The sequence below is a fragment of the Cebus imitator genome, unplaced genomic scaffold, assembly GCF_001604975.1.
Source record: "Cebus imitator isolate Cc_AM_T3 unplaced genomic scaffold, Cebus_imitator-1.0 Scaffold213, whole genome shotgun sequence".
In the NCBI taxonomy this organism is placed as follows: Eukaryota; Metazoa; Chordata; class Mammalia; order Primates; family Cebidae; genus Cebus; species Cebus imitator.
The window spans coordinates 458955-468799 of NW_016107528.1; the positions used below are offsets into that span (position 1 = coordinate 458955).

Consider the following 9845-nt stretch of genomic DNA (forward strand, 5'->3'; position numbering starts at 1 on the left):
AAAAAAAAAAAAAAGAAGAAGAAGGTTGAAGGTGTTTTTTTTTGACCAGAAATGATCAGAACTTGACTCTTCTTTATATCAATTAACCTATGGTAAAATTGGTTTTGCTACATGTCACTTTGCTTAAAGTCACAGTTTCCAAGAACCTATTGGTGACATTGAGGACTTTGTATCTGGGGAACACTACTCTCAAAAATAATCGGTCTATAGCTGACAGAGCCTTCCGTGGCAGCCTCTTCCAACTTTGCGTATGAATTTGTAATTTTCTTACAGTGCTGGTCATCCCCTATCTATATTACAGTCATGATACAGTAGACCCCAGTACTCTCCATGTAGGATAAAAAACTCAGTGAAAGCAAGAATTATTTTTCAGTCATTTGTGTGCCCAAAAGAATGTAAAACAGTGTCTTACCCTTAGTAGGGACTCAAACAATTCTTTGATTCAATTGATCACATTGATTAAAAGGATGTGTTGCTGTTTAATAGTCCAGACAGCTGGGAAACATGAAGCCTAGAAAAATTATGACTTATTTAAAGAAGGAAGAACAAGAAATAAATTATGTACTAACTCGGTGCCAGAAACCCTGTTAAGCTTCTTACATCCATTCTCTTCAATGAAGAATAGATTGGCGATGTTAATCAACTTGCTTGCTCAAGATGACATAGCAAAGTAGTTAGCAAAACTAGGATTCAAAACCTGGTCTATCTGGCCCTATCATACCAGGGTATTAGAAATAGGAGGCAGAAATAACTGAGCAGACAGTGAACTATGGAATCAAGCAAAGCAGATATCAAGCATGATTTTTTAAAAAAAGAAACAAACAAAAAAAGCATGCCATATGTCAGGTAACCAAGAGCTGGAGGCAGAAGTGTTTAGAAGCTGCAGGTTGACAATGGCCAGAAAGTGACAATCTAGGACCATTTCATGGAAGGAAATCTAATATTAAAAAAAAATGAGTTTGGGTTTAAGAACCTCAAAAGACCTATCTCTTGGCTAACAGAAATGTACATATCCTCCTTTATTTGCCTCAACAACCTTCGCCCTCCAAACTGAGGTTTGCTGTTATAGACGTGTCAAACACAAGAGCATTCAGTGAGCCAGGCTTTCTTGAATAGGAAAATTTTTAAATCTAACGGACTATCAAGGTGAAACAGGACCACAGGCTGCTTTTCCTGAGGGGGAGCCCCATCGTCTGCTGGACTCTGCTTCACTAATTGGCCCCCTTCTGCCTTGTGTTTCCAAACAGTGGGTAAGGTAAAGACAGGCCCGTGCTACATTGGCCTGAGAGTGCCCAGCCATCTCTCAGTGGTTTTCTTTTTCTCTTTACTGCTTTCTCTTCCATTTGGCTAGTGAGGTTATGCTATAGAGTCCATATTTGTGTTCCTCCAAAATTCAGATGTTGAAACCCTAATCTCCATTGTGATGGTGTTAGGAGGCAAGACCTTTCTTTGGGAGGTGATTAGGCGATGAGGGTAGAGCCTTCATGAATGGGGTTAGTGCCCTTGTAAAAGAGACCTCAGAGTCCCCTTGCTCCTTCTGCAATGAGAGGACTTAGCAAGAAGATGATAATCTATGACCCAGAAAATGGGCTCTCACCAGATACCAAAACCGCTGGCACCTTAATCTTGGACTTCCCAGCCTCCAGAACAGTGAGAAATAAATGTCTGTTATTTATACACCATCCAGTTTATCACCTTTAGTTTTAGCAGCCTGAAGGGACTAAGAGAGGCAAGATGGAGTCCTAAGAACAGGTGTTCTCATTCATTTAGCAAACCAAGTGGGAATCACTTGCAAAAGTTTCACTCCCAGGCTTTAAGACTCTGCTGGTCTGGAAGTCTCAGTATCCAATGGAGGGATGCTTCCACCTAGAAACTTATTCCATTGAACTGAAACCTAAAACTGCTCCAGATCACTTTGGGCTTGCTCTGCCATTAAAGCAACAGACATAGGAAGATACCACAGTTGACAGTCCTTGGTAGCTATAAAAGCAATGGAAACAAAATGAGCTTATAGGAAGGAAATAATAAATACCAGCTGTGTCTAGCTACAGAAATAAGAGCCACTGCCTTCATCTGTACTTAGTTGTTGTTAAAGTCATTATCAGTGTATAAATGTTGTGTTTTTCTTCCCCTTCTCCAGGTATTTTACACATCCTATATACACAATCCTATATACACAAGTGGCTAAACACAAGTGGTTACATTTTACAAGTCTGAATAACAGGATGATGAGAAATAACAGCAGCACCAGAGGAAAAATGGACAGCAGCTTCATTTTGAGCCTGAGATGCAGCTTGTAACTTCTGGATGCCATACCAGGGCTTACCTTTGGTTGTAACCCTGTTGGGGGAAACAAGAGTATGCTCGGTAGGCATGTAATAGTTGGCTTATGTTAGAAAGCGACCGAGAGTTTTCTTTCATGATCAGGGAAGGATAGACTGTTTCACACAGTCATAAAGTCTTTCATAGTACTTGTTAGTTCCACTGTTCCCTTACTGCCTGTTTAGGAAAAAAAAAAAAAGTACCCATAAGCTTGGAAAGGAAATGAATTTGGCTACCCCCCTGGCCATAGATGATTATATCAGCATACCACTGGTGACTCTCCACAGCAGATGGTGACTGATCAATCAAAAAGATCCTCCCTGTTCAGAGAATTTAAAGAGTTAAAAAACAGAAATAAAGATGACATAGACAATGGAAGGTGGGAGGAGAGAGTAGTTAGTACCTAGGCTGCCTCAAATCCCAAATGCTTTCCATTTCCAATCCATATGAATTCCTGCAATCAATCCCTTTGTATTTTTTTTTTTAAAGATGGAGTCTTGCTCCTGTCACCCAGGCTGGATTGTAGTGGTGCAATCTCAACTCACTGCAACCCCTGCCTCCCGGGTTCAAGCAATTCTCCCTACCTCAGCCTCCCGAGTAGCTGGGATTACAGGTGCCCACCACCACACCCAGCAAATGTTTGTATTTTTTAGTAGAGATGGGGTTTTGTCCTGTTGCCCAGGCTGGTCTTGAACTCCTGACCTCAGGTGATCTGCCCACCTCAGCCCCCCAAAGTGCTGAGATTACAGGTATGAGCCACCGCACCTGGCCAATCCCTTTGTATTTTCAAGCAGTTGTGAGTCTGTATACCTAGCTATGAAAGAGACCTAACATAATGCTGCTGAATACCTAGGTAATTTTTTAAATGCAACATTTGATGCATATGAAAGAACATTTGTGACGTGTACATTGTAAAGCATAACAAAATAAACACAGAAGGAGCTACCACTCAACATTAGATCTGAAGCATCTCCAACTCTGTTGTAATTACCTGAGTGCTCCTCTCTAATCCCACACCTCCAGCCTTCTCCATTTTCCACTCCCACCAACCCAGGGGTGACCACTATTCTGAAATTTGTCTTTTTCATTACCTTTCATTTAAAAGAAAATTGTGGCTTTACAACAATTTATCCCTAGTCAATATTTGACATGTTTTGAGCTTTATAAAAACAGTACCATACCATATACACTCATAAGTGAGGATTTGCTTTTTCACTCGTCATTGTTTCTAATGTTATTCATGTTGTCTATTGCTATAGATAAATCATTTTCACCGGTAGATAAATTTCTGGTTATATAAATATGCCACCCTTTACTCTATACAGGTTTATTATACAGGTTCCAGAATTCCTGTATAGGGTGTAGATGTAGGTTAGGAAATCTATTCACCTATCAACAGGCATCTGGATGGTTTTCAGGGTATTTTGCATTTTGAGAAATGTACCCATGAACATTTGTACCTATATACCTATGTACATTCTTGTACATGTTTCATGGTACACTTAGGCAGAAGTATCTTCAGAGCACTTAATAGGAGTAGAATTGCTAAGGTATTATGGTAATCTGAATATAGGCCCCCCAGATATGTCTACATTCTAATGCTCAAACCTGTCACTATTATATAGAAAAAAAGTCTGTGAAGATGTGATCAAGTGAAGATCCTGGGATAGGAAAATTATCCTAGATTATCTGGGTGGTCTCTAATTGCAATCGAAAGTGTCCTTATAAATGGGAGGCAGAGGGAGATTCGACTCCAAACAGAAGAGCAGGAAGCAAAGTGCCCTGCCAGCACAGCACATTAATTTCAGCCCAGTGAAACGATTTAGGATTTCTAGACTCTAGAACTGTGAGTGAATAAATGTCTCTTGTTTCAAGCCACCAAATCTGTGGTTTTTTGTTACAGCAGCCATAGGAATATGGAATGCATATGTTTACTTTACAAAATAATCCCAAACAATTTACAACCAAAATTGGCAAGTATTCACGATTAATGACGCGTCAATGCTCTGTATCAAATAAATAGTTCAAATGATGGTTCCAGAATTCCTGTATAGGTAGGTGTAGGTTAGGAAACTTGTATTGAAGCTGTGTTTTCATAACATTTAAAAAAAACTCTTAGGGGAAAATCATCAAAGGTTTCTATCAGAGAATGTGGGTGGAGAGAGTAGGTCAGCAATGGTTGGCACAGTCACAAGTCAGTACTTTTCAGGCTTGCTAATTAAACAGCTGAGTTCTCTGCTTGGTTTTATTATGCTCTTGTTGGAGACCTCAAAGAGATCATCTTGTTGGCCCCAAGTCAAAGAGGTATAATCACATCCCAGATGCATTAATGGATTTTTAGTATCACTGGCATGCCAAAATACTTACTGGAACAATTTCCTTATTTCTGAAGGTATTTTTGTTGTTAAATCAAGAGCAGGTTTATATAGGAGTATGGCCCTGGCCTCTGCATGTTGCAGAAACAGCACTTATTTTCATGAAAGCATCCCCAAGGACAGTTGAACTGGGGTTGAACTGAAGATGAGCCCTTTGTGCCGTTTTCTCTTTGCATATCTGATTTATTTAATAAAGTTCATAACTCTCAATCTTGCGGAACTTCCTGCATTATACGATCATTGCTGCTGCTACTGACAGTGGCAACTCATAAGAAATGAAAGCATGAGATTTTTTTAAAATGTTGCCTTTCCAACTAAAAATCAGGAGAAGAAAGGTATATCAGTGTTCTATTGCTGCTACAATGAATTACCACCAACTTGGTGTTTCAAAAACAATACAAATTGTCTGTCTGGGCATGCTGGCTCACACCTGAAATCCAAACACTCTAGGAGGCCAAGGTCGGACGATCACTTGAGCTTAGGAGTTCAAGAGCAGCCTGGGCAACATAGGGAGATACCATATCTACAAATAGTAATAATTTTAAAAATTAGCCAAGCATTGTGGCATGTACCTGTGGTTCCATCTATTCAGGAAACTGAAGTAGGAGGATTGCCTGAGTGCAGAAGGTTGAGGCTGCCATGATCTTGCCACTATACTTCAGCTTGTGTGACACAGTGAGACCTTGCCCCGCCCTGCCCAAAAAATACAAATTCATTATCTTACAGTTCTATAAATTGGACATCCCATATGTTTTTCACTGGGTTAAAATCAAGGCATTGGCAGGATTGGGTTTCTTTTAGGAGGATCTAGAGGAAAATCTGTTTCTTTGGCTTCTCTAGCTTCAAAGGCTTCCCTCACTCCATGACTCATGATTCTCTCCTCCATCTTCAAAGCCAGCATCATGGCCTTTTTCTGACCATAGTTCCATAGTCACATCTCCCTTCTACCACATGGGGAGAGGTTCTCCAATTTTAAGGATGCATGTGATTTTGAATAGGACTCACCCAGATATCCCAGCATACTCCCCCTTCTCAAGGCCCTTAATTTAATCACATCTGCAAAATCCCTTTCCCTATAGAGCAACATATTCACAAGTTCTAGTAATCTAGACATGGATGTCTTTGGGAGGCCATTATTCTGCTTACCACAGGTTTGTTTGAAGAGGGAAATACAGTGACAAATTTGATGCTTACTTAGCTGCTGATGTTATAGACATATAAGCCATATAAATTTAAACATACATGTTTAGAAAGCCCATTAGAAGATTGTAAAGCACAATAAATAAATTAATTTTATATGTACTTCAAATTGCTAATGGAATTATACACTATGTACTTAATGTTGATGGAATATCTTTAATTTCTTTTTCTTTTAGAGACAGGGTTTGCTCTGTCATCCAGGCTGGAATGCAGTGGCTCAATCGTAGCTCACCATAACCTCAAACTCCTGGGATAAGTGATCCTCCTGCCTCAGCCTCCCAACATACTGGGAATAAGGTGTGAGCCACTAGGCTCAGCTGAAATGTCTATCAGTGTAATTATATAATATATATTTCCTTTTTCTTCTTCTTCTTCTTTTTTTTTTTTTTTTTGAGACGGAGTTTTGCTTTTGTTGCCCAGGCTGGAGTGAATTGGCTTCTTTTTTTTTTTTTTTTGAGACGGAGTTTTGCTTTTGTTGCCCAGGCTGGAGTGAATTGGCACAATCTCAGCTCACCGCAACCTCCTCCTCCTGGGTTCAAGCGATTATCCTGCCTCAGCCTCCCAAGTAGCTGGGATTACAGGCATGTACCACTATGCCCAGCTAATTTTTTGTATTTTTAGTAGAGATGGGGTTTCTCCATGTTGACCAGGCTTGTCTCAAACTCCTGATCTCAGGTGATCCACTCACCTCGGCCTCCCAAACTGCTAGTATTGCAGGCATGAGCCACTGTACCCAGCCTTTTTCTTACATATTTCTAGGAGGTCTTAATATATTCTGGGATATACTAGCCATAGCAAACAAGCAAGAGAAACAAATAAAAGGTATTCAAATAGGAAAAGAAGTATCAGTAGCATTTCTCTCTTTCTTTCTTTTTCTTTTCTTTTCCTTCCTTCCTTCCTTCCTTCCTTTCTTCCTTCTTTCATTCCCTCCCTTCTTTTCAAGGTCTCATTGTTACCCAGGCTGAAGTGCAGTGATATGATCATGGCTCATGGCAGCCTCTACCTCCTAGGCTCAAGTGATCCTCCTGTCTCAGTAGGATCTGAGTAGCTGGGACTACAGACATGCACCACCATGCCTGGCAAATTTTTAACTTTTTTGTGTGTGGAGATGGGATCTTACTATGTTGCCCAGGCTGCTCTCCAACTCCTGGGCTCAAGAAATCCTTCTATCTCAGCTTTTCAAAATGATGGGATTACAGGCATGAATCACTGTGCCTGGTCTAGCATTTCTACATACCAACAATGTTCAAGCTGAGAGCCAAATCAAGAATGCAATCGCATTTACAACAGCCACGAAAAGAACAAAATATCCAGGAATACATCTAACCAAGAAGGTGAAAGATCTCTACAAGGAGAATTACAAAACATTGCTGAAATAAATTATAGATGACACAACAAATGGAAAAACACTCCATGCACATAAATGGGAGGAATCAATATTGTTAAAATGACCATACTGCCCAAAGCAATCTATGCTATTCTTATCAAACTACCAACATCATTTTTCATAGAATTAGAAAAAAACTATTTTTAAATTCATATGGAGCCAAAAAAGAGATGAAGTAGCCAAAGCAATCCTAGGCAAAAAGAACTAAGTCAAGAAGGCATCACACTGCCAGACGTCAAATTATAAAACTACAGTAATCAAAACAGCATGGTACTGGTACAAAAACAGGCACATAGACCAATGGAACAGAATAGAGAACATAGAAATAAATCTGTACACCTACAGCCACCTGATCTTTGACAAAGCAGACAAAAATAGGCAATGGGAAAGGACTCTCTATTCAATAGATGGTGCTGGGATAGCTGTTTAGCCATATGCAGAAAAATAAAACTAGACCCCTATCTTATACCATATACAAAAATTAAGGTGGATTAAAGAGTTAAATGTAAGACCTCAAACTGTAAGAATCCTAGAAGAAAATCTAGGAAACACTATTCTGGACATCAGCTTGAGAAAGAATCTGTGACTAAGTCCTCAAAAGCAATTGCAACAAAACCAAAAATTGACAAACGGGACCTAATTAAACTAAAGAGCTTCTGCATAGCAAAAGAAAATATCAACAGAGTAAATAGGCAACCTACAGAATGGGAGAAAATATTTGCAAACTATGCATCTGACAAAAGTCTAATATTCAGAATCTATAGATCCAGAACTCAATTCAACAAGCAAAACAATCCCAGGGCAAGATGGCCAAATAGGAACAGCTCCAGTCTGCAGCTCCCAGCAAGATCAACACAGAAGGAGGGTGATTTCTGCATTTCCAACTGAGGTACCTGGCTCATCTCATTGGGGCTGGTTAGACAGTGGGTGCAGCCCACAGAAGGTGAGCCGAAGCAGGGTGGGGCATTACCTCACCTGGGAAGTGGAAGGGGTTGGGGAACTCTCTCTCCTAGCCAAGGGAAGCCCTGAGAGACTGTGCTATGAGGAATGGTGCACTCAGGCCCAGATACTATGCTTTTCCCACAGTCTTCACAACTCACGGACCAGAAGATTCCCTCAGGTGCCTATACCACCAGGGCCCGGGGTTTCAAACACAAAACTGGGCAGCCATTTGGGCAGATACTGAGCTAGCTTATCTGAGCCAGAGCTTATTTTCATACCCCAGTAGCACCTGGAACGCCAGCCAGGCAGAACCATTCACTCCCCTGGAAAGGGGGCTGAAGTCAGGGAGCTAGTGGTCTAGCTCAGTGGATCCAACCCCATGGAGCCCAGCAAGCTAAGATCCATTGGCTTGAAATTCTCCCTGCCAGCACAGCAGTCTGAAGTTGGCCTGGGATGCTCGAGCTTAGGGGGAGGGTCATCTGCCATTACTGAGGCTCTAGTAGGCAGTTTTCCCCTCACAGTGTAAACAAAGCCTCCAGGAAGTTCGAACTGGGGGAGACCACCTCAGATCTGCAAAGCTGCTATAGGCAGACTGCCTTTCAAGATTCCTCCTCTGATCTGGGCATCCCTGAAAGAAAGGCAGCAGTCTCAGTTGGGGGCTTATAGATCAAACTCCCATCTTCCTGGGACAGAGCACCTGGGGGAAAGGGTGGCTGTGGGTGCAGCTTCAGCAGACTTAAACATTCCTGCTTTCTGGCTCTGAAGAGAGCAGAGGCTCTACCAGCACAGTGCTCAGGCTCTTCTAAGGGCCAGACTGCCTCCCCAAGTGGGTCCCTAACCCCGTGCCTCCTAACTGGGAGACACTTCCCAGCAGGAGTTAAGAGATGCCTCATATAGGAGAGCTCTGGCTGGCATCTGGCAGGTTGCCCTCTGGGACAAAGCTTCCAAAAGAAGGAACAGACAGTAATCTTTGCTGTTCTGCAGCCTCCACTGGTGATACCTAGGCAAACAGGTTCTGGAGTGAACTTCCAGCAAACTCCAGCAGACGTGCAGCAGAGGGGCCTGACTGTTAGAAGAAAAACTAACAAAAGAAAGAAATAGCATCAACATCAACAAAAAGGACGTTCACATAGAAACCTCATCTGAAGGTCACCAACATCAAAGACCAAAGTTAGATAAAGACACGAAGATGAGGAGAAACCAGTGCAAAAAGGCTGAAAATTCCCCAAACCAGAACACCTCTTCTCCTCCAAAGGATCATGACTCCTCACCAGCAAGGGAACAAAACTGGACAGAGAATGAGTTTGATGAATTGACAGAAGTAGGCTTCAGAAGGTGGGTAATAACAAAATCCTCCAAGCTAAAGAAGCATGTTCTAACCCAATGCAAGGAAGCTAAGAACCTTGAAAAAAGATTAGAGGAATTGCTAACTAGAATAACCAGTTTAGAGAGGAACATAAATGACCTGATGGAGCTGAAAAACACAGCACAATGTATTCAGGAAACCCATCTCACATGCAAGGATACACAAAGGCTCAAAATAAAGGGATGGAGGAAGATTTACCAAGCAAATGGAGAGCAAAAAAAAGCAGGAGTTGCAATTCTCATCTCTGATAAAT

General features: G+C 41.4%; 1 pseudogene; it reads right to left on the bottom strand.

Annotated features, from left to right (window-relative positions):
• LOC108317994 overlaps positions 1 to 9845 on the bottom strand; it is a 31059-nt pseudogene that overhangs the window by 2631 nt on the left and 18583 nt on the right.